Source organism: Schistocerca serialis, chromosome 1 (assembly GCF_023864345.2).
Source record: "Schistocerca serialis cubense isolate TAMUIC-IGC-003099 chromosome 1, iqSchSeri2.2, whole genome shotgun sequence".
Taxonomy (NCBI): Eukaryota; Metazoa; Arthropoda; class Insecta; order Orthoptera; family Acrididae; genus Schistocerca; species Schistocerca serialis.
In genome coordinates, this window is record NC_064638.1 from 261,482,722 (window position 1) to 261,509,285 (window position 26,564).

General features: G+C 42.5%; 1 protein-coding gene across 3 annotated transcripts in view; it reads right to left on the minus strand.

Moving 5' to 3' along the window:
• Positions 1–26,035, minus strand: part of LOC126467302 (zinc finger protein 16) — a 154,892-nt gene extending 128,857 nt beyond the window's left edge. For 2 of the 3 annotated variants that reach the window (XM_050096453.1, XM_050096451.1), the window contains exon 1: positions 25,902–26,035. The gene's annotated coding sequence lies outside the window, so the exon portion shown is untranslated. Of the gene's footprint in view, positions 1–25,791; positions 25,849–25,901 lie in introns of those variants that run through there. The other variant, XM_050096452.1, reaches the window with a different exon arrangement.
• Between the last annotated feature and the right edge of the window lie 529 nt (positions 26,036–26,564).

A 26,564-nucleotide genomic window follows, 5' to 3' on the forward strand; every position in this document is an offset into this window, starting at 1 on the left:
CAAGCAGTAAAGGAAACAAAGGAAAAAATCGGAGTAGGTTTGCCGAAGACACTGTAATTCTGTCAGAGACAGCAAAGGGCTTGGAAGAGCAGTTGAACGGAACGGACAGTGTCTTGAAAGGAGGGTATAAGGTTACATCAACAAAAGCGAACCGAGGATAATGGAATGTAGTCGAATTAAGTCGGGTGATGCTGAGGGAATTTGATTAGGAAATGAGACACTTAAAGTAGTAAAGGAGTTTTGCTATTTGGGGAGCAAAATAACTGATGATGGTCGAAGTAGAGAGGATATAAAATGTAGACTGGCAATGGTAAGGAAAGCGTTTCTGAAGAAGAGAAATTTGTTAACATCGAGTATTGATTTAAGTGTCAGGAAGTCATTTTTTAAAGTATTTGTATGGAGTGTAGCCATGTATGGAAGTGAAACATGGACGATAAATAGTTTGGACAAGAAGAGAATAGAAGCTTTTGAAATGTGGTGCTACAGAAGAATGCTGAAGATTAGTTGGGTAGATCACATAACTAATGAGGAAGTACTGAATAGGACTGGGGAGAAGAGAAGTTTGTGTTCTGAGGCATCAAGGGATCACCAATTTAGTATTGGAGGGCAGCTTGGAGGGTAAAAATAGTAGAGGGAGACCAAGAGATGAATACACTAAGCAGATTCACAAGGATGTAGGTTGCGGTAGGTACTGGGAGTTGAAGAAGCTTGCACGGAATAGAGTAGCATGGAGAGCTGCATCAAACCAGTCTCAGGACTGAAGAACACAACAACAACAACAACAACAACAACAACATGCAAAGTATGTCATTAGGTAAATTCGCTTGTTTCCGAGAGTAGACATTATATGAAGGGCAAAATTAGGTGAACTTAACTGTTTGAGAAGCTCAGTAACACGTACACTCAAAAATTTACAGCATTCTGCCTTATTTCTTGACTTCCGGTTCACATGCTACATCAATTGTTGGTATGACCATTTCTCGTACAGAACTGAATATAGAATGTTTATCAAAATTTAAAGAGAGTCCATTTTCAGAGAGTCCCAGCAAAATTATTCCGTAAGACATTACCACGTGGAAATATGCATATTAAAAATCTCTCCTGATGCTTTTTCTTTATTGCCATTTGTTTTAACACAATTATTGTCGGTAAAAATTACCAATTCTGCTTCTAGAATGTAGTGTGGTAGCTCATTCACATATATAAGGAGTAGGAGCATACCCCAAATAAAACCCTGTGACTCTCCCTTTATGGTTTCTCCTCAGCCATTAAAATTCTCTATCCTTAAAGCACTGTTTGAATTATTCAGCGGAACTTTTTGCATTCTGTTCATTAAGTACAGTCCAAAACAGTTGTGAGTAAAGCTATCAATTCCACAAAACTTGAGGTTTTCTAAAAGTGTACCCCATATGATTTCCACAATCAAAGGCTTTGAAAAGATCACCAAAACTGCCAACTGGCAATGTTTTATTATTTAAGATTTGTAATATTTGTGAGTGAATGTAAAAATAGCACTCTCAGTTGAGCAACTCTAATGGAATCTTGATTGTTACACACGCTAAGTAAATTGTTTCTGCTTAAATGAGAGTCTCTATGGACCCTGTGCCCATGGAGTTGCAATGAGAATACAGCCCAGGTAAACAATGCAGAAAAGTTTGTTAAAGAACACATAAATGAAAGACTCCTTCCTGGAACAAGTTTTTACAAGAACCATTTGTGGTAAAGTTTTGATTATCATTTGATCACCACAAGCCCTTAATTGGACAGATGGCCAAGCCCTTAATTAGACAGATGGCCCCAATAAATGACAAAGTTAAAGTCTATTATGTTCCCTTTGTGGAGTTGAAAAATTAGAACACAGAGTAATGGTGACAACCAATATCAAAGTCCACTGCAGTCTTCAGTCTAGAGGCCACATCTAGATGATGCCTCAGGTAATCAACAATGGCTCCATGTTGTGGCCGCAACTGGCGGTAGCACAGTGTTGAAGATTCTAATGATTTCCTTCAGCAGAGCTCTGATTGACAAAACACTACTGTGGGCAGTATCTAGCCCAGAGGACTCGAAAGAATGAAATGGTCCGGCACAGCACAACACAGGTTGTTTTTTCCAGTATGACTGGGATGGCCCAACTTTCAGGGATTGCAATCAAAATGCTCTCATCTTGCAGGCATTGGAGTTCTTTAGCTTACCCAGTCTGCAAAAGTACATTGCACACTTTCAAGAAACGCAGCAAAGAACTCCAATGCCTGCAAGATGAGGGCATTTTGATTGCAGTCCCTGAGAGTTAGTGGGCCGTCCCAGTCATAGTGGAAAAACAACCTGCGTTGTGCTGTGCCAGACCATTTCATTCTTTCGAGTCCTGTGGGCCAGATGCTGCCCACAGTACTGTTCAGTCAATCATAGCTCTGGTTAAGGAAATCATTAGGATCTCCAACACTTTGCTACCACCAGTTGCGGCCACAACATCGAGCCATTGTTGATTACCTGAGGCATCACCAGGATGTGGCCTCTAGACTGAAGACTGCAGTGGACTTTGATGCGTGAAAAAACGGATTCCTATTTGTTGCATAAACCCCATAAATACACGCTGGCCATAGGGTTATTTCATATCCATCTAGCAGGCAACAACCAATACAGCTAACTGGCTGTAAAGGTGAGTGGACTTTTCATACAAGGCCAACAGAAGACGTGGACAGGTGAACAACAGCTGACAGCTGGGCCGAGGCTGTGGAATGCCGGTCGTCCCCATTGCGTTGGCCTGCTGTCGGAGTTGTGTGGTACACCTGGTGCAGGTAGTGGATGAAGTAAGAGAGTAGAGGGCTTCACATATACCTGGCAACTACCATCTGCCCCAGTCCATTGTGTTTTGCTTTGTTTGGCGGTTCAATCTGTTCTGGACAGTTCTATTGTCTCGTGGCAAAATTTGATATCAAAATTGTTACAATATTACTTCAGGATGGGCAAGACGTTGGGCAGTTATATGGAAAGAATACAAACGAGGAATGCGTGGAACAAAGTTTGCAAGATCGAAGGTTTTGAACGAATGTGTGACATAGACAGAGATGATTACTGGAAACACGAATCATTATTCTTTACATTAAATACACAATTTTTCTTATAATCAGTACCACATTAAGTATTAGATAATTGCCATTTTACAGAGCCCTCAGGTGTCATAAAATAATTCATCATCATTTCTTGTACCTTATTGGCAGAAATTTCCCCTTGTGTGCATTTACTTCATGTTATACTTTCAGGTCCATTTGCAGACTGGTGATAATAGAACACTCTTTCAGCAACTGCTAATTGGTGTCCAGAGAATGGTCATAGAAGGTGTTGATGCTGCCCAATTTTTTTTAAATTTTAACTATTTTTTCCACTCACTTGAATGTAGTTGCCAACATTTGTACAGCTGGATACTTCAAGTGAAGGATGAGTAGCAGCATTAAATGGAACTCTTCATTCATGCATGGAGATCACCAAATGCTCATAAACTTCTTCAAAAATAATTAAAACTTATCTCCATCGTCCCTAAATTCCTCAAAAAGAACAAAAAATTCACCTACTTTATCACTTCCTATATTTAATCCATGGATCCAATGTACCCTCCTCCTCCCTCTTCTTCTTCTTCTTCTTCTTCTTCTTCTTCTTCTTCTACACTACCACTGTTCTGCAAACGCTGTACTACACAAACCACACTAATAATTGGTCACGCTCCATTTGCAGTCTGAGGGAAATTGAAGATAGACAAGCCATGGACGGACAGCACAGTATTCTGTGCTACTGTCTGGTAAGTATGAAGAGATATAGATCTCGTATCAGTACAGCAAGAATGTCAGATTTTCATCAGCTGGGTTGATGTGTAGTAAGACATAGATGGCTGGATACTATTAGCAGAGTCATGGAATTCCAAACCCAAGGTGTTGAAAAGGTCTAAACTGAGAATGTTTGTGGCTCCCATTGTAGCAAACACATGGACGCGTGCAGTGAAGGCAGTTGCCTAGAACTGGATCCGAGCATAAAACTGGCCGTCAACTCAAAGAAACAAACTGGCTGGTGCACTGTAGTGCTGACGTATTTACCCTGGCTGTGCCAGGATACAGCCGGATGAATTTGTGGCCATATAACCCCACAGAAGCAATCAGGTCCACAGAGCCAGTGACCTATGTTGGCACTCACACTGCCACCTATCAACCCAGCACATGTGTGAGGTCCTCTGGCTGTTATCTGCATGTATGCCCCTATGGCTTTGCAGGGGTTGGTCACTCGTGATGCTAGTATGAGAGGGGCTCCTAGCAGAGTGTACATATCAAAATTATTTGAATACATTACTTTTTCAAATATCTTTTAAAAGATGTAAGTAAAGAAATCAGACAATAGCTATTTAACTCTTTTTTATCACCTTTCTTATGACGCGGTTCAAAAATAGCATATTTCAATATATTTAAAAAAAAACTGTGCCTGAGATGCGTTATATAATCACTACATATTAAGTATGTAATGATGCTAGTATGAGAGCGGCTCCTAGCAGAGTGTACATATCAAAATTATTTGAATACATTACTTTTTCAAATATCTTTTAAAAGATGTAAGTAAAGAAATCAGACAATAGCTATTTAACTCTTTTTTATCACCTTTCTTATGACACGGTTCAAAAATAGCATATTTCAATATATTTAAAAAAAAAAACTGTGCCTGAGATGCGTTATATAATCACTACATATTAAGTATGTAATGATGCTAGTATGAGAGAGGCTCCTAGCAGAGTGTACACATCAAAATTATTTGAATACATTACTTTTTCAAATATCTTTTAAAAGATGTAAGTAAAGAAATCAGACAATAGCTATTTAACTCTTTTTTATCACCTTTCTTATGACACGGTTCAAAAATAGCATATTTCAATATATTTAAAAAAAAACTGTGCCTGAGATGCGTTATATAATCACTAAGGACATTACATATTAAGTATGTAATGATGCTAGTATGAGAGGGGCTCCTAGCAGAGTGTACATATCAAAATTATTTGAATACATTACTTTTTCAAATATCTTTTAAAAGATGTAAGTAAAGAAATCAGACAATAGCTATTTAACTCTTTTTTATCACCTTTCTTATGACACGGTTCAAAAATAGCATATTTCAATATATTTAAAAAAAAACTGTGCCTGAGATGCGTTATATAATCACTAAGGACATTACATATTAAGTATGTAATGATGCTAGTATGAGAGGGGCTCCTAGCAGAGTGTACATATCAAAATTATTTGAATACATTACTTTTTCAAATATCTTTTAAAAGATGTAAGTAAAGAAATCAGACAATAGCTATTTAACTCTTTTTTATCACCTTTCTTATGACACGGTTCAAAAATAGCATATTTCAATATATTTAAAAAAAAAACTGTGCCTGAGATGCGTTATATAATCACTAAGGACATTACATATTAAGTAACAATAACTTTTCAGAATTCTGTTTGATACTCCATCAACAACATATGAGCTTTTGTTTTTTAGATTTTTAACAAATTTATTAATTTCAGCAAAGGACACTGGTGATACTTCTAGTTACTTAAAGTTTTGTGGAATTATATTTTTAATATATTCTCTTGCTTCTTGAAGTAAACTATTTAATTCTAATTTTGCTGTTACATTTAGAAAGCGACTATAAAAAATACAACTTGTGAATTATCAGTCACAACATTGTCATTTAATTTTAGTATAATGTTACCTTGTACACTGACTGGCAGTCCTGTCTCCTACATTACAATATTCCGCAGAGGCCTAGTTTTTATCGTATTGTTTGTGTTATTAATTTCTGTTAGGACATTTGTACTTCTTGACATTTGAATTACCTTCCTTAAAATACTACCATATTTTTTGTAGTATGCATGTAATGTCGGGTCTTGACTTATTCTGGTCTTTATATAAATTTCCCTCTTCTCCGTAAGTGAGCTTTTAATTCCTTCAGTTATTCACAGTTTGCTTGTATTTTAATGAATCTTCTAGATAATTTTTTAGAAAAGCAACTTTCAGATACTGAGATTAATTTTCTATGGAATAAGTTGAAATTGACATTAGCATCTCTTTATATATATACCTGATCCTATACCACCTCTACTGTTTTAACTTACTCTTAATATGTTCTATTATGTTATTATTAACTAGTCTAATTGTTTTATGTGAACCTGCCTACAGTAGTGAGGCGTTATATTGTTTATTTCCATTAATCATTCATCATGATCACTTACTCTATTAACAATTGGGTACACATTAATTGTTTCAGCCTAAGCACTGTTAATAAAAATATTATCGGTGAGTGTAGTCCTATCCAAGTTGGAAAATTGAGTACGGAAATTTGATTGAAATGTCAAATTACTGATTCTAGTTTTTTTCCTGATCATATCCTTTAGGAAATCTACATGAAAATCTCCACTTGCTATTGTTTCTTCTTGTCTGACAGGCAGCACAATAATGCATCTAGGTTTCTTATAAATTGCTGGCAGTTTTCTAGAGGGGTTATGCAGACTTTTACAATGACCAGGGAAGTATTCTGCAGTAACAACTCACAAGCACATGCTCATAGGATGTGATCTACACAAAACTATTTGTTTCAATTTTTTTTATTTTATGTACTACTTTCATAAATCTTGCAATTCATCCTTTTCCCATGTTAACTCTACACAAAAATTATGCTAATCTATAACACTTGATATTTGACTTTTCAATCCCTGTAGTTAAATGGTGTTCCAAGGCACACAAATCATCCATACTTCAGAATTATCCATGGCTTCAAGGTGAACAAGAAACTCACCAACCTTCTTTTACAGCCACTTAAGTTTTTGATGAAAGAAATAAATTTGATTTTTCTCGAAACTGTTACGTGTATTATGACCATGTACAGTTCTAATTTCTTTCAATATTGTCTGTCTAACCTAAAATATGTACCGTCTCTGACTCCAGTCACCCTCTGAATCTAATAATCACAGGGCTTTTGTCTTGTGTGCTCGTAACCCCCTTACACTTACTGCAAGATGCTCAGCTAATCTTTCCTTTCCCTCCTATTCAGATGAAGGCCATGATTTATGTATCCCCATCTTCCAACTGTGACAACAAGCACTGCACAGATGTGAGACTTTTTCAGTACAAAGCAATCCACTCAGCTCTTCAAGAGCTGGCCATGACACTGCAAAACCTCCACAAACTCTTCATGATTGTATGCTGTTGCTGCTCCTATTTCCTCCAGGTAACCTTTAATACTATATTCTACGTTGTTAGCCCAGCTGTTTCCTGCTCCTCCTACTGTACGTATCTGATCCTCTCCATCAAGATCTCTGTATAAGGCTCTGCATCCATTTCAGCTGCTTCTTTCATAACCTTGGGAAAGTGTGTCCAGATTGAGATGTGGTAAGCACAGTGAAGATTAGGTGTCCACCTCCCATTCATCAATATCTGCAAGAGCGGATGAACAAAATGAAAGGTCAATGGTTGGAAGGTGGGCAGAAAGAAACCCTCTAGCTCAGCTGAAACAGGTTCAACATCTGTTCAAATAACAGGCACCTTCTGATAAAATGAGGCTCTCAAGAACTCATCCCTTTGGTAGGTAGAGGTGGAACCCCAAAGCACATTGTGTGCATCATAACAGCCCTACAAGGAAATATCTCTGAAGGAGTTGCTTGATTAGAGCTGTGAGAGAATCTTCTTTAAGTGAGCAATTAGCTATCCCTAAGCTGTGCATACAATTTTCAGCAATGTATGCAAGCTACTGTCTGCAAGTTTAAGGTGAGTGAGACAGGCGATGCGTAGTGTATATAAGATGTTACCCAAAATTTCGCAGAATGTATGTTTAACTTCCGAAGTCTAGTCAGTACAATGGATCACCACCAGGTGGTACCTCCCACATCCTTTGAGAGCCAGTACCAAGGGCAGCTTTGTGCTAGATGGTTACATTTTACTCATTGTGTGCATTTCCCCATTGGAACCTGTTGCACAAAAATGATGCCGCTGTTCCGAATACAGTACTGGAAGATTGTAGGTGGATATATGCAATGTCATAGGGGGCATGTCAGACGATTTTGTCTGACAAACTGCACACCCAAGGGATTACCTCAAAGTGTGTGCCATGAATTGTCAGCGACAAGCAGAAACAGCATTGCATGCAAGTCTGCTGAGAATTTCAAGGAAGGCTTGACAGAGAACCAGATTTTCTTCTGACATTTATTACCAGTGATGAAAGCTGGGTTTACGGGTATGATCGTAAAACTAAGTAACAATGAACAACCCATCATCACCCCATCACAAGGAAGCCCAGCAAGTGAAGACTAATGTGAAATTCATGTTCACATGTTTCTTCAAAAGGGAAGGAATTGCCAATATGGAGCTTGAACCTCTTTGTTAGTCTGGCATTTCAGTGTTCTACCATGATGTCGTGAGGGAAAATGTCAGAAGAAATCACTTAGAAAAATGGCGCACAGGCAATTGGTTCCTCCATCATGATAATGCATTGATAACCCAGGAGTTTCTGGCAAAAAACAAAATGACAGTTATTTCTCATCCATCGTACTCAGCCAACTTGGCACCAGAGACTTTTTTCTGTTCCGCAGAATGAAACTCATGTTAAAAGGCTGAAGATTTCATACCATTGGGGAGATTCCAGCAGAATGGCAAGTGATAGTAAACTGCACCACAAAAAAAAAAAGAGTTCCAAGCAGTTTTCAAATGGCTCTGAGCACTACGGGACTCAACTGCTGAGGTCATTAGTCCCCTAGAACTTAGAACTAGTTAAACCTAACTAACCTAAGGACATCACAAACATCCATGCCCGAGGCAGGATTCGAACCTGCGACTGTAGCGGTCTTGCGGTTCCAGACTGCAGCGCCTTTAACCGCACGGCCACTTTGGCCGGCCCAAGCAGTTTTCAGTTCATGGAAAAACTGCTGGGAGCAGTGTATACACCCCCAATATGATTACTTTTAAGGTAATTGTGGTGAACAGGAGCTAAGTAAAGTGTAATTTTATTTATCTGTGTACTATGTGAACTTCTGGGTAGCCTCTCGCATTATTTGTTATGATAATGTCACAACTCCTTCAGATCTGTCACAGATAAGATTATCTTTCTTGTAGAGAGCATAGCCTCTTAGCACAGGAGGATCAGATGTTTAAAATATGTCTTCTGTGAAAATTGGCACAGTGGTTTCTTCTGTGGCAAATGTTTGAATTTCTTCGTGTAAGTTCTAAAACCATTTACATTTCATTATAGTATGGCGCCCATTAATCAAAGTGAGTTGTCTTCTCCCCTGTTGTTCTTTTTTGGTGATGTGCTCCTGAGAGGCAGAGTGTGGCAAGGGATAGGTGATATTTTGGCTTGAAGGTCTTTTAGCAAAGTCATTATAATGCACAATACATTCATCTTTATCATTTGAATTTAAAAAAGTTTCTGATCAGCTGTTTTTTTTTTTCCAATTCTCTTCGAAGTTGCTGCAGCCCTTGTTCTATGTTCTTGTTGAAATGTCGGAAGTACAGAGATGCTCACTTTATTTTGATAACAGAGACAGCAAAATAGTGAATTCCATATGTTTAAAGTTTGAGATGTGTACCACTGCACAGGAAGTGGCAGGCTTGACAACTAGTGCTGCTGAAAACAACTATCTTGAAGCAACACTGCTGCGTTATCTTTCCATCAGCACAAAAACAACAGTCTCTGTTCTAAGAGGGAAATGGTTCTGAACAATTAAAGTACATTCACAGAACGTAGAATGCCACAACAGCCTTGTGTGCTGTTTGGCCATATCTCCTGCAAGTATCAAACCATTGTTTATGACAGTACTATAACGCACTTCCATTATTTAAAGTATTGGGTATTTGCAATATATAGCCATAATTTCAGATAAATGCATCCACCCACAATATGTATGGCCAATATAGAAGATTTAAATATTAGAATGAAGTCTCTTGTTTTCTCTGAAATGTCGCCCTCCCCACCCCAAGGTAAGATAAGTGAAACATCTATTTTCCCTCTTTCAGTATCTACAGCATCTACAAGCATGTTGCATCATTTCCCAGTTTTTGTATGGATAACCATACAGTTTTAACTATAACTTCGAAAACATGTTACATAGTTATTTTTTTGTTTTGCAGTTACATGTCTCAGTAGACCCAGAAATCCCTGCACCACAGTAACATAGCACACCACTAGAGGGACCAAAAAAGAGCACATCCCAATGATAAATTTGAGCATCATGTCATTATTAGTTTTTTGTATTTGACAGGAACAACTCTACAAAAATTCATGCCAAGCTGGTGGAGGCGTATGGCAAAAATGCACCATAATATTACACAGTGGTCAAGTGGCACAGATGTTTCCCTTATGATCAAACAAGTCTGAATGACGAAGACCAACATAGCAGACAATTTCTGTGTAGAACCAGAAAATGTAAGATAAGTGGAGGCTCTGTGCTTTGAGGACTGGTATAGCACAATCTAGGTAATGGTGGGAAAAGTGAAAACCAGTCACAGAACAATTTGCAACATCTCACGCATTTGGAACATCACAAAGCCCACCATTCACTGTAAGCCATGACTAGTTACACTCACTCAAAAAGTGTACCAAACTGGGACAGCCATAGAAATGTTACAGAAACATCAGGCCAATCCAGATGACTTCTTTAGATGCTTAATCATCATGGATGAGTGCTGTGTGTATCACAATGATTCGAGACAAAAAATGAAAACAATCAGCAGAAATATGTGGATTCACCATTATCAATAAAGGTGAAGACCCAATAGTCACTGTGAAATGTGTTGCTGAAGGTTTTTGGGACTGGTAACGTGTGATACTAACAGATTATTCTCATAAGGGTCAAAGCATTACAAGAGAACACTGCCGAAATCTCCTGACAAGGACATGGGAAGTTGTCAGGATTATGAATTGTGCAAAGTGGACCAAGCGGTGTTTTTGCTCCTAAACAGAGCAGCTCATGCTGCACAGGACACAGACCCACATGCTGCTTCTTTGGGCTATCACATTTTACCCCATCCACTGTACTCTCCCGGCATGGGATCCAATAACTATCATTTTTTTCCTCGGATGAAGAAAGCATTAAATGGCAGGCATTTACAGAATGATGACAAGGTGATTTTCAATTGAGATAATTACATGAAAAGCCAAATGAAGACTTCTACAGCCAATGTCTCTTCTCAAGTCACCTTTCCCTGAGAAAAACATGCTGTACTGGAGGTTTATTGAGCAAAAAAGGACTAACATCATTACCAAGCTTCATGGCCAGACCTTGGATTTTCTTATACCTTGTTAAGTCCACTTGTTACTGCCTGCAGACCATCATGTATGTAAAGGAGTGTCATCTTCTCAACATATGAAAAAAAGACATTCGAACAAACTACACCGTAGTATTTAAACAAAATTTTATACTAGCAGAAGATGTGAGTGATACATAGAGGGGTTGTAGTATACTCCAACAGTCATAATACAAAGCTGTTTCTTGAAACTTGAGGGGTTAAGTAAGCCGCAAAGTCAGTACTAAACTTGACAGGGGTTCTATCAGGCCCTGGAGCTTTATTCAATTTTAAAAGTTTCAGCTGTTTCTTAACACCACTGACACTAATTTTTATTTCACTCGACTTTTCAAAGGTGCAAGGATTAAGAGACAATTCTCCTGTGTTTCCATTTGTAAAGGAAAGTTTGAAAACAGAGCTAGGCATTTCAGACGTTTCTTTGCTACTCTCAATTGCAGTTCCTGCCTCATTTGCTAGGGACTAGGCACTTATTTTGATGCCACTAACAGCCTTGACATATGACCAGAATTTCTTTAGATTTTGTGAAATATCATTTCACAATATTCTGCTATGGTAGTCATTGAAGGCATCATGCATTGCTCTCTTGACAGGCAACAATGTTTCATTCAGAATCTTTCTATCTATAGTCTTATGCTTTCGTTTACACCTATTATGCAGTAGTCTCTGTTTCTTTAGACGTTATTTTACAGTGACTGTATGCCACAGACGATCCCTCGCATTATGGTCTATTCTACTGGGTATCACCCAGTGTATGGTCAACTAACCTTTTAAACTTGGGCCATAGTTTCTCTACACGCTCCTACTCTGTGATGAAAGTTTCAAGTTCCTCATTCAGATATAAAACTACTGCAGCTCCTGCAACAAGATCTAAGATTGTTGCAGAATGTCACAGGGCTCTGGTGAAGCTAGAGGGAAGCAATAGTGTAAACCAAATGTGGGTCCCTGGCCACTCAGGGATCAGTGGCAATGAACAAGCCGACAGATTGGCCAGGATGGGGGCACAGGCTCCATTCATTGGACCGGAACCTGTCCTGACAATAACAAAGTCTATGATCAAACTAGAAATCCAGAACTGGCTTAGTAGACAGCACATAGAATACTGGACCAAGGTCTACAAACAAAAACATGGTAAGGTAATGATGCCAAAGCATGTGTTTTAAAAGAAGCTCTGTAATCCTGGGCTTGAACAGGAAAGAGATTAAACTCATGGTTGGACTGATGACCAACCATGGTAATTTCAAAAACACACCTACATACAATGGGTATAATGGAAGAAGACCCTAAATATAGGATCTGTAATGAGAGTGAAGAAACTGCATCACACCTAATCTTCGAATGCATGGCATTAGAGAGCAAGAGACACAGAATTTTTGTGACAACTAGACCTGAAGAAATTGTGTCTAAGAAAGAAATGTAAAGGGACTCCTTGCACCATTTAAGAGCACTGGTTGGCTTTACTAGATATATAGGGAGCGATACTGTACAATGAACTCGGTTTCAGTGCAGGCAGTGGCGGGTTAGACCAAAGCTGTTTTAGCTTCCCTGCCAAAATCAAATCAACGATTGGGGAACTTGCGTACAAGTAAAATGAGGTTTTCTCTGAAGTTCTTGGCTACATCAGGAGACAAGTCTGGTGGGAGATTGAAGGATCAAATTACCATTTTTTGCCCTCCCCCTGATACTGAGCCTTGCCCAATTTCTTCAATTTCTATCTTGGTAGTTTTGAGTGTCTTGTCCATTGTGACAAATACATCACCTCCCTTTCACATTAGCTTATTTTTTTGATATATGTTAAAATTTTCCGCATAAATCTCACTGCTATAAATTTCAGGTTTCAACCAGCTTTCAGTATCTAGTATCATATGAGCTTCAGTGCTTCCCAAGATCACTTTGAACTCAGCCACTTTGTTGTCAATGCATCAGCAGTTAACCACTTGGATTTTAATACTGTCACCTGTGGGAGGCATTTCTTTTGAGATTAGACTGATACTTCTCGCTTTCTTACAGGTATATGGATTGAATGAAGAGTTACATAATCTAAAAAACTTTTGTGTGCATCCCTCACACAGCCATCTACCTCTTATGTGTAATGCACACCGTACAGTTATCAACCCTATGCTGCCAGTCCAGGAAGCCAAGCCTAGCCTGTCACAGAAACTTCGAAGTCTCTGATTCAGTCCTTCCGTTTGACTCAGAACCAAGGGGAGACAATCAGTTCTGGGGCCAATGCTGTGCACACACACACACACACACACACACACACACACACACACACACACACACACTGAGTGCACCAGGTGTCCTTTCCTATCCCCTGCTGCTGTTCCTCCAAGGGGTAACATCGTTCTCCATAAATTTGAATTGCCAATGATTAATAGACCCTTAATTCATACCCTTTTGTATTTGCTTCCTCTTGACACGGGACTAAACAGGTTTCCCCAAAATAGGTAAAGGTAGTCCCACTGGCTCAGTTTCAGTTTCAGTGAAAGACAGCACCTTGAACTTATTGATTAGAGGAATCGGTATAACACCCTGTGTCCTCCCTGGCCCCCATCCATCCTGCACAGGATGTGTAGCTCTACCATTGAAACGCCACTCACAGTCAAGTGGATGAGTAATGACAGGCCCATACTTTCTGTAACGGAGACAGGATCCACAGGAGATGGTAATACTTGAGGTATCTTTGGTACCAGTACCACAAGTACATGCCTCTCAGGAGCTCTTCCAACAAACCAATCTGCAGTAGCTGCCAACCATTAGACTGTAGTTAGACAATTTCCAGTTGCTTACGAATGTCAATCAACTCATTCCATATCTGACAACAGCATTCACAGTAGAGGACAATATTAGAATAATTACAGCACACACAGAGGCATTCAAACTATCATTATTCCTGCACTCCTTACTTGAATGGCTTGGGAAGAAGTTCTAATAACTGGTACAATGGGACATACCCTCTGCCATACAATTCACAGTAGTTTGCAGAGTGTAGATGTAGATTAGTCTAGATGTCTGGCCTCTTTAGTTTCCCTGTCTGGATGAGCGTTGATGCCTACCAGGGGTAAGCTTATGCAACTGGATGATTGGAATTTTTGATTTAAATTTTCTGTTTCCTATCCTCAAACAGCCATGAAACTAGTCAATCTAACTGCAACCCAATATATCTAGGGAAGTGTGCTATGACTGGGATGCAGCAGGTTCACCAAAGATTGCCTGTCAATGATTGTTTTGCCTCTCCACCCTGTCAGTTTTTATAGTGTTTGTACAATAATTGCAATCTGGATCATTATGCTAAGATTCCTGCTCTCTGCAAAACAAGAAGTTCTACTATTAAGTCTAATTGAGACTGCTGATAGCATGCCTAGATCACCCAATTATGGAGCACTGAGGATCCCAACCACCTCCAAGCCTGGTACCCTGGAATATTCCAAATCAGAACTCAACAATTGAAGACCAATTTCGCCAAGATGCTTCCTACTTGCAATAATCCGGAGACACATGTGACTTACAGAATGTTACAGAAGTCAACAGGTAGCCCATCATGTCCAAGAGTAATTTTAAATTTGTCTTTAAAAATATTTTGAATGGCTGATTTATTTGCCACAGAAGGATTGTCACCTCAGTAGATGTTGTTTGTTTCCCGAACTACTAACAATGAATCTACCTACCACTCCCCACCCCCTGTGTACACTATGTGTGTGGGTAATTAGGAGTTTGAGGGAGGAATCACATGATAGCTGCTCGCCACTACTCCGGATTGGTGGTGCAGGGTGCGAATTCTCTCCTGTAATGGCACTCTGCTAGGTGGAGTGTGTTTCCTTCCTCACTCCTACGTGGACACAGGTCCAATATTTCTCAACGATGATCACCTCTTGGTGATGCCAAGACTGGACGGAGGCCTAGGAGATTGTCCTGGACACGAATAGTTATACCCCATAAGGATATGAACCTGTATTGAGAAATGGATACGGTAGTAGAGGGAAAAGTGGGGTGATGGTTCCAAACTAAGTGAAACATACACACATCAAAAAAAGTTTTGCATTACCTCGGTTCTGAGAGTTCTGGAACCTGTACAGAAAATTGGAATAGAGATCAACATAAACATCATTTCCACCCTTTTTATTGCTCATGAAAGCCACACATTGATTGTTGTATCACCATGACCTTCAGAGATGGTGGTCCAGATTGCTGTACACACTGGTACCTCTAATACACAGTAGCACATCCTCTTGCATTGACGCACGCCTGTATTTGTCGTGGCATACTATCCACAAGTTCATCAAGGCACTGTTGGTCCAGATTGTCCCACTCCTTAATGGCAATTTGGCGTAGATCCCTCAGAGTAGTTGGTGGGTCACGTCGTGTATAAATAGCCCTTTTCAATCTATCCCAGACATGTTCAACAGGGTTCATGTCTGGAAAATATGCTGGCCACTCTATTCAAGCAATGTTGTTATCCTGAAGGAAGTCATTCACAAGACATGCACAATTTGGGCACGAATTGTTGTCCATGAAGACAAATTCTTTGCCAATATGCTGCCGATATGATTGCATTATCGGTCGGAGAATGGCATTCACGTATTGTACAGCCATTAAGGCATCTTCCATGACCACCAGCGGCATACATCGGCCCCAAATAATGCCACCCAAAAACAGCAGGAAACTTCCAGCTTGCTGCACTCGCTGGACAGTGCATCTAAGGCATTCAGCCTGATCGGGTCTGGTTGAAGGCATATGCGACACTCATCGGTGAAGAGAACATGGTGCCAATCCTGAGTGATCCATTCGGCATGTTGTTGGGCCCATCTGTACCACGCTGCATGGTGTCATGGTTGCAAAGATGGACCTCGCCATGGATGTTGGGAGTGAAGTTGCGCATCATGCAGCCTCCTGCGCACAGTCGTAACACGACGTCCTGTGGCTGCACAAAAAGCATTATTCAACACGGTAGCGATACTGTCAGGGTTCCTCCAAGCCATAGCCCGTAGGTAGCGGTCATCCACTGCAGGAGTAGGCCTAGGGCGGCTTGAGCAAAGCCTGTCATCGACAGTTCCTGTTTCTCTGTATCTCCTCCATGTCCGAACAACATTGCTTTGGTTCACTCCAAGACGCCTGGACACATCCCTTGTTGAGAGCCCTTCCTGGCACAAAGTAACAATGCGGACACAATTGAACAGTGGTATTGTCCATCTAGGCATGGTTGTACTACAGATGGCACGAGCTGTGTACCTCCTTCCTGGTGGAATGAATGGAACTGATCTGCTGTTGGACCTCCTCCGTCTAATAGGCCCTGCTCATTGATCATTTACATCTTTGGGCAGGTTTAGTGACATCTCTGAACAGTCAATGGGGCTGTGTCTGCGATACAATATCCACAGTCAATGTCTATCTTCAGGAGTTCTGGGAACTGGGATGATGCAAAACTTTTTTTGATGTGTGTAAAATGAAGCAAGATACAAGTGAGCTAGGATGAGGAAATAAAGTACAAGGTGAAGTGTTAAGATGGGATGGGGGCTTGAGGGTGGAACTGACAGGGAACAGAGATACATGTCGAGAACCTAGACTAGAGGAGATTAAGATCAGGGGCTCAGTAAATAGCAGATGTACTGGAGGGATAGTTTCCACCTGCAGGCCAGAATAACCGATTTTGGGTGAGGAGGGGGACATGACAATTCCGAGGAAGTCAACGTTTTGATGAGCAGTGTCTTCCATTACTGTATGGTATGGTCTTTTTTTTTTTTTTTTTTTTTTTTTTTTCCCATTAGCGCCCAGTCACAGGTGTTAGAGCACATGGAATCTAGTAAACTCAAGGGGAGGGGGGGACACCAGAAAGGCTTGACAAAGATGCAGATAAAATAAGTAAAAAAGTTAGATGTCTTCGGACAAGCCAGTCAAAGTTATAAAACGCAGAACACGAGCAGCTGCTCGAGCGTCATTAGCTAAAATATCAGGTAAAGTAGATGGCAGGGACAGGACAACACGAGATTGACTAAAGCGGGGACACGACAATAAAACATGGCGCACTGTTAATGCCTGACCAGAAGGGCACTGCGGGGCTGGGTCACCGGAGAGCAGGTAGCGGTGGCTAAACCGGCAATGCCCAATCCACAACCTGGTCAGAAGGACGTCTTCTCGCCGAGACGGTCGGGAGGAGGTTGTCCAAGCAGTTGGGAGCGGTTTTACTGCCCGGAGCTTGTTTCCTTGGAGGGATGACCAAGCATCCCACCACAACGACACAAGCCTCTTACAAACATCTCCACGAACATCAGATGACGGGAAACAATGGGAGGCTGGCCGAGGCAGGAGGACTGCAGCCTTGGCTGCAGCATCTGCAGCCTCATTCCCAGGCACTCCTACATGTCCGGGAACCCACAGAAAGCTGACAGGAGAACCATTATCAGCAAAAGAATGGAGGCACTGCTGTATCTGTTGAACCAAGGGATGGACCGGATAGGGAGCTCCAAGGCTCTGAAGAGCACTGAGTGAGTCAGAGCAGGGGACATACGATGAATGGCGGTGGCGGCGGGCATACTGAACGGCCTGATGGAGAGCAAAAAGCTCGGCCGTAAAGCTGGAGCATTGGTCGAGGAGCCGGTATTTAAAGGTGGCAGCCCCGACGACAAAGGCACAGCCGACACCATCATCAGTTTTGGAGCCATCGGTGTAAATAAAGGTGTGACCGGCAAGTCGAGCACGAAGTTCGACAAACCGTGAGCAATACACTGCAGCCGGAGTACCCTCCTTCGGGAGTGAGCTGAGGTCGAGATAAATATGAACCGGAGCCTGGAGCCAAGGTGGTGTCGGGCTCTCACCCTCTCTGAAGGTGGTAGGGAGGGCAAAATCCAATTGTCGAAGCAGGCGACGGAAGCGGACTCCGGGGGGCAGCAGGGCAGACACATACAACCCGTACTGACGGTCGAGAGAATCGGCGAAGAAGGACTGGTAAGAGGGGTGGTCGGGCATAGACAACAGCCGGCATGCATACCGACACAGCAGTACGTCGCGCCGGTAGGTCAATGGTAATTCAGCAGCTTCAGCATAAAGACTATCGACAGGACTAGTGTAGAAGGCTCCGGTCGCAAGACGTAACCCCCGATGGTGCATGGAGTTGAGACGGCGTAAGAGGGATGGCCGAGCAGACGAAGCTCCCATAATCCAGCTTCGATCGGACTATGGATCGATACAAGCGAAGCAGGACAGTGCGATCCGCTCCCCAAGATGAACCACTAAGAACTCTGAGGACATTAAGGGAACGTGTACAACGGGCCGCCAAATAAGAGACATGCGGAGACCAACACAAAGTTTCCTGTCCAACATGAGCCCTAGAAGGGCAGGCGACCGCGTAGGCCCCACCTGTGCATAGTGCGGAGGGTACCTCCTCTCCAACAGGTATCATAAGCCTTCTCCAAATCGAAGAACACGGCTACCGTTTGTGACAAGGTCACAAGGTGGTCAACAGCGGAGCGGCGGCGACGAAAGCCGCATTGGACATTGGTAAGTAGCCGTCGAGATTCAAGAATCCAGATTAACCGAGCATTAACCATGCGCTCCATCACCTTACAGACACAGCTTGTAAGAGAAATGGGGCGGTAACTAGAAGGAAGGTGTCTATCCTTCCCGGGTTTGGGTATAGGAACAACGACGGCGTCACGCCAACGCATGGGGACCTGACTTTCGGTCCAGACGCGATTGTAGGTACGAAGAAGGAAGCTTTTGCCCGCCGGAGAAAGGTGTGCCAGCATCTGAACGTGAATGGCATCTGGCCCCAGAGCAGAGGACCGGGACAGTTCGAGTTCCCGCATAGTAAAGGGGGCATTATAAGTTTCCAGATTCAGCGAGTGGAAGGAAGGTCGCCGAGCCTCTTCTGCCTCTTTCCTGGGAAGGAAGGCAGGGTGGTAATGGGCGGAGCTTGAAACCTCCGCGAAAAACCGGCCGAAGGCGTTGGAGACAGCCACAGGATCAACAAGGACCTCATTACCTGAGGTCAGGCCAGGTACCGAGGAGTGGGCCTTAATGCCCGACAGCCGGCGCAGGCTACCCCAGATGACAGAAGAGGGAGTAAAAGTGTTAAAGGAGCTGGTGAAAGAGGCCCAACAAGCTTTTTTGCTGTCTTTGATGACTCTACGGCAATGCGCTCGGAGTCGTTTGTATCCAATACAATTCGCCAACGTAGGATGGCGGCGAAAGGTGCGTAAAGCACGTCGTCGAGCACGGATAGCGTCTCTACAAGCCTCATTCCACCAGAAGACGGAAACGCGACGTGAAGAAGAGGTAGTACGAGGAATGGAACGTTCGGCAGCTTTGATGATAACAGCCATGAGGTATTCGACCTGACTGTCACAACTGAGAAAATCGTGGTCCAGAAAGGTCGCCAGGGAGGAGTAAAGTCCCCAGTCAGCTTTCGGTATGTTCCAGCTCGAAGGACGTGGGGATGGGGTGTGGTGCAGGAGATGAACGACACAGGGGAAGTGGTCGCTCGAATAGGTGTCAGAAAGGACATACCACTCGAACCGATGGGCAAGAGTGGTAGAACAGATTGAGAGGTCCAAGTGGGAGTAGGTATGAGTAGAGTCCGAGAGGAAAGTCGGGGCGCCAGTATTGAGACAGACAAGATTGAGATGGTTGAAGACATCTGCCAAGAGTGAGCCTCTTTGGCAGGATGCAGGAGAGCCCCAAAGGGGATAATGGGCATTGAAGTCGCCAAACAATAAAAACGGCGGAGGAAGCTGAACAATCAGGTGCATCATGTCAGCCCGCCTAACTGCGGATGACGATGGAGTGTAGATGGTACAAACTGAAAAAGTAAAAGCAGAAAGAGTAATATGGACAGCTATTGCTTGGAGTGGGGTGGTCAATGGGATGGGATGGTAATAGACATTGTCCCGAACGAGCAACATGACCCCACCATGAGCTGGGATATCGTCCACAGGGGTGAGGTCATACCGCTCCGAGGTATAGTGGGTAAAGGCAATACGGTCAGTCGGGCGCAACTTGGATTCCTGGAGACCAAGGACAAGCGGACAGTGCAGGCAGAGCAGCAGTTGTAATTCCTCCCGATTAGATCGAATACCTCTTATGTTCCAATGTAACAAGGCCATCGCTAGTCAAAAAAGAGGGGGAATGAGACGGGGGAAGAGCTGGTCACCTCGACGGCCGCAGAGGGCCAGGTTTCGAGGGAACAACGCTACAACCGGCGGGAGGCGGATACTGTTCCATCGAGTCGTCGCCAGCAGCGGCCGCTGTCCCGGGTTGTGTAGGAGGGGCAGCATCATTTGCCGACGAGAGGCCAGCTGAGCACCTGGCAGCAGAGTGTCCCGGCAAAACTGAGGACGGCCGGGAGCAGCGACTCACGGATGGAGCGTCAGATGAAACGCGCCGGGGTGGAGAGGGGGATAGAGACTTCTTCTTGGAGGCCTTCTTGGAAGTCCGAGGAGGCACAGGGATGGTGGGCTGGACCCGAAGAAGGTCCTCACGCGCGGGGTCCGTTTTGGAACGCCGGACCTCGGAAGCTGGGGTTCGGAACGTTTCCCCGATGGACGTCTGAGAAGAGGATCGCTTCTCAGGCGGCGGGGGTGGGGGGGGGGGGTGGAGGAGGAAGGATGGCCCCTGGGGCAGAGGGGGCGGGGGCCACGGGGGAGGAGGATTTGGGAGGCGGAGGCATAGACCCCGGATGGGGGGAGGAGGCGGAGGGGGGACAGGATAGGGGTGAGGATACCGCAGAAGGAGTGGACACAACTGAGGCAAACGAAGTGGTCAACGGCACGGGATGGAGGCGGTCATACTTCTTCCTGGCCTCAGAATAAGAGAGACGATCCAAAGTTTTGAGTTCTTGTATCTTCTTCTCCTTCTGATAAGCGGGGCAGTCTAAGGATCTAGGCGAGTGGATGCCAGGACAATTAACACACCGAGGTGGTGGGGTGCATGTATGTTCCTCACGAAGAGGACGTCCACAATCGCCACAAAGCTCACACCGTGACGACACGTGCCCAAAGCGCAAACAACGGAAACAGCTCATAGGAGACGGGACGTAAGGTCGCACGTCGCACCGGTAGCACATCACCTTTACCTTCTCCGGGAGAACGTCCCCCTCGAAGGCGAGGATAAAGGCCCCGGTGTCGATGCGACGGTCTTTGGGGCCGCGCTGGACTCGCCGGACGAAATGCACGCCTCGGCGCTCCAGGATGGCCCTGAGCTCCTCATCAGATTGCAGCAGGAGGTCCCGATGAAAAATAACCCCCTGCGTCCTATTTAGTGCCAGATGCGGGACAATGGACACTGGGATGTCCCCTAGGCGGTCGCACGCCTGGAGCGCCGCCGACTGTGTGGCGGAGGTGGTCTTTATAAGAACGGACCCCGAACGCATCTTACTGAGAGCCTCGATTTCCCCGAAGATGTCCTCAATGTGCTGAACAAAGAACATGGGCTTGGAGGTGGCGAACGTCCCCCCATCGGTTCGAGAACAGACCAAATAGCGGGGGAAGTACTTCGCCCCATGCCGGTGGGCCTGTCCCTCCTCCCAGGGAGTGGCCAAGGGGGAAAGGGCAGGAGAACCAGAACCAGAGACAGTACCTTTCCCTTTGAAAGACTCGGCCGCAGAGCGACCTGATACGTGTTGACGTTTCATCTGCGAAACGTCCGCCCCGATACCATCCACTCCGACCAGGGGCTCTCCCCACAGGCGCCACCCAGCCTCAGCAAGGGCCACCTGGCATGATGACCGTTGCCGGGTGTCCTGATGCCCCAAGGAGACGGGCATCTACTCCTTGGCCGACGTGGGGAGGGTGCAGCTCAGGTATCGGCAGTACGATCCCTGTGTTGTCAGGGGGCTACAACCTAGAGGGTACATGACGACCCCACCACAACGGGCTGGCTACCGTGCTGGATTTCTGGTGCCTTGGAAAGTCCATCATGATCGTAGGTGCAGATAGGGATGCACTATGGGCGTAACTTGTACAACCCATCAGGCGTTTAGGCCCAATTTGAGGAATAGTGGGTATGGTTACAACGCCGGTACAATGCTGAGTGCCAAGGTCTTAGTGCACTGAGGACCAGTGGTACACCACGTAAGGCGTCCTTCCCCAAAAGGCTCGTACTTCTGTAGAATTTTGAAAAATGGAGGTCAAACCCCAAGGGGGACCATCACATGGAAAGCCGAAACGGTTGAAACTCCTTTTAGTCACCTCTTACGACAGGCAGGAATACCTCGGGCCTATTCTTACCCTGGACCCGCAGGGGGTACTGGCTGGTATGGTTGTCTGCTGATCCTAGTTGGGCAGTGCCCATGTACAGGTAGCTGTCGAGTGGTTACAATAAAGTTAGTAGATGAAACAACTGCTTTCATAGCACTTGCCTATGGTGAAGTAGGATGTGTCAGTGACAGCTCTGAAATGATAAATGGGCTGATGCAGGGGACGACCTCATGCTTGTGACCTGCACATACATATGACCCATAGGGCATGCGGTTAGAATAAGGAGTATCATAGGGATGGACAAGTAAATTCCTTAGGGTGTTTGGATGGGAAACTGCGAATTTGAGGGCACAAAGAATACTGAGGGCGATATTATTCATTAAAAATATAAAGAGAAACAGTTGAAGACTGCGACTCAGTTCTTCCAGTCCTGGGCAACAATGTGTGATGAAATTTAGTTCCTTTAAAAAACAGCTTGAGCTATTGAGCTATAAATTTGTGGTAGTTAATCATTTCTATTTATTCATTTCAAAAATGGACATTTGTGTCAGTGAGGAAATGTTGTAACATATGTAGACAGTACTGAAATGAAATATAATAAATGAACATGGAAATTTTATATGCGACAATGAAAATAACACTAAAAATAATATTAATAACAATAGCAATAATAATGATACGTATAGCATTAGAACATTTTTCCTTATCTTCAGGGCCCTAACACAATATCCAATTATTTACCCCCACCCCCACCACCTCCCCCCAGACAAAATTATTATTTGGAAGTACCAAACAGTTAAAGATGTGTAAGTATCATTTTAAATTGTGTGCCTGTCAACCTTGCTTCAGACTGCAATCCTTCAGTGTTGATCTATTTTGACTAGTTTCAGTTAGTCATTCAAACAATTATCAGAGGTTTAAATAGTATATTTTCATGATGGCAGTAATTAAATACAGTAAAATTTCTTTTTGTTTTATTTACATTTGTATTAGTGACTAACACTGACTGAAGCTTTAAACATGAACAAATGCCCAACTCATCAAGTGGCTAGCATCCTAGAACAACAAAAATTACGCTTAACGCAGTGTACCTTAAGCGGCCAACCAAATTACGATGAATCAGTGAAAAGATGCAAAAACACATGTTCATCTTGGTGATTCTTTAATGTGTCATCAGGGGTCATAAGCATATATTACTCAAGTGCCAGATTTAAAAATTAGAGTCTAGTGAACAATGCAAGCCATCAGTATATTCTTTGAAGTGTGACACCATATATCACATACTTAGGTCAGTAGTGTTTTTTGTTTGTATGCTCGAGTTGTAGATGTTGATTACGTGCTTTTTGACAGTATGTGGTTTAGTTGTTCAGGATTGTGGCTTACATCATGCTGTTTATTAGATCTTTATCAGTCTGGTGAAGACTGAACCATTGAGGATGATGTTTGTTTTGCTAATACTTTTGTGTTGTTAGTGATATCATCCATAAGTTGTTTCCTAAGATTTATACCTCTGCCATGTTCACAACACCACTGGTCCATCAGTGCACTATCAGGTAGTCTACTAATGGGTGTGAAAAAATTCTATCATTAAAAAAAACCTTGTGGGCACGGACACAATCAAATCCAAACTATCAACAAAGGATATCTACTTCCTTTGTAGACATACTCATCTGCACTAATTTTTTCATATACCCACACCTGCCCATGGATTGATCTGTGGGCAAACTTTTGCAGATTATTTCACAAGAAATGGCACAGGCAAAGAAGATCATTATTGAAAAATGGGAATGACTGATGATATCAGAATCTACCAGGTGAAGCATATCTGGACAAAGAACATCCTGAATTTGTGTTGTATTTGTATGTCTTTACTCACCCCATAAGCCATGACTTGCTTCACAGTTTGTACACACTAATAAGGGAAGATGCCCCCCTCCCCCCCCCCCCCCAGTCTGAATACTCTAAAAAAATATTCTATTAATGGAAGAATTTTGCAAACCTGGAGCTCATGTCCCAGAGATTACATGAAAGCCACCACACACACTTTCTTGACTATGGCCTAATTCGTTTATGCCCCAAAATCTTGGTTGTAGTAACAAAGGTCTAGGTTAGGTTGAAAAGTGACAATCTGGTTGTCAGTTGACTAAGTCAATGAATGTTACAGAGAAATAAAGGTGGTGGCGATAAAATAACAGCAGTGCAACCTAACATTTATGTTTGCGGCATATCAAAAAATGCAAGGTGGGGACCAAAACATAGCTTACACCACCATGCAAATGTGAGCAAACCATATCAAAGCTAAATAAAACGAATAAAAATATTATTTTTTAACCATAAATATCATAACATTCAAATAACTCAGCACAGAAGTGTCACACAGTTAGTTTGTTCCTTAGTTGACAAACCATGCATAAAAGACTTCATAAAAGAGTTTTTTCCTCGCCAAAGCACACAAGAAGAGTTGTAATGTCCCGGTATTTGAGAAACACTTCTGGCAAGTTACACTGCTACCACTTGGGAGTGAAATTCGATGAGGCATTGCAATGGAGTAAAATAAATATCACAAATTAGTCCCTGAATACAGATTCTATATACTCAAATCTTCACACAACAGGCTATCCATGAAACAGAAATATTAAAATAAATAAACATTCCAGCATTACTCCCTAATTTTAATTAAAAAAGACGTAAAAATGTCATGTTCCCTGACATTACCTATAAAGAAAATACAGTTTCAAAGTCACTATTTTTATTTCGTATTCATAATTTCTTCAAACGTTAATATTTTGATCCAATACATAAGAATAAGACTCAAGATCATACACATATTTTATAGGCCTTAGCCCCTAAACTAAGACAAAAAATTTAAGTTACCAGAATACTACACGGGAAATTTAACAACCAAGAGCTTGCGAATTAATACGAAAGGGAAAAGAAAGAAAACATTAAATTAGGTTGCAGTATCTGTTCATGAATACAGATCACCTCTTAGAACAAGCACAGTGGATTCCAATTTACGCTTCAAAACGGCGATTATTTATGAAAAATACAATAACTGACAAATCTGTTGATTTGTGGGTTAAAAAACACAAATCTAGTTTACCATGAGGTAACGTGGCCCTCTATCAATCAATAACAACATGTACAAATACCGGAGAAACGAAACAATTTGAGGTTATATTATCGTCAACAAAGTACAATAAACACTAGAAAGCTTTGATGACACACTTGAAACAAAGCCGCAATAACCCGACTACGTTAATATGAGTCGTTAGGATCAACTTACGGCTCTAGAACTTCGACAACACTTATATGTTGTATGTCTGCGTTATTATCACTACAGTAGTACGTAGTTGTCGACCGCAATAATTTTGAATTAGGATGAATATCACTTGCCTGCATTAAGTTTTCTCCATTTCCTTGCCGCTTTTGGTGTCTCCCACCTGTGTGCGGCATCTAGAAATATTTTGATTCAAAATACACAAACCTAACCAAATTCTCCCAATAATAGAAACAACTTTCGACTGTTTACAGATACATCGTTCAAGTTTTGGTGTCTTACTGTCTTCAATGGTTGGTGCTACTGAGTCACAGATCCTACAATGAACAGAAGTAAAGTTTCAAAATAACAATCTTGATAGCGTGTTACACATCGCTACTTCAATTTGACGCTCTCAAAATTTTCTGCTATTAAGTTGGAGTATATAAAATGAAAATTTTGAGGTATTGCCAGTCAAGTCTGTTGCCTTTTCCAATCTTCTAAGCTTAGATGTATCACTGTTCAGTGTTAGACTTCAGTTTCATGAGTTTAAAAACTGCACAAAAATTAAGATTGAAAAATAACTCAGAAATATGTTAGAGGGTATGATAAAGTATGAGCGTATGTATATTAGTTTTTATCCTTGATTCTCCTGGCGAATATCTGTGAAAATAGCTCAACTGCGTGCAATGCATAGACTCGCAAAAAAAATATTATAACTCCAAAGTGTGTGATACACACGTTTCCTCCTTTGTACAGACCAATGTCAACTTTCAGCGTTATCTCGGATTACAAATTGC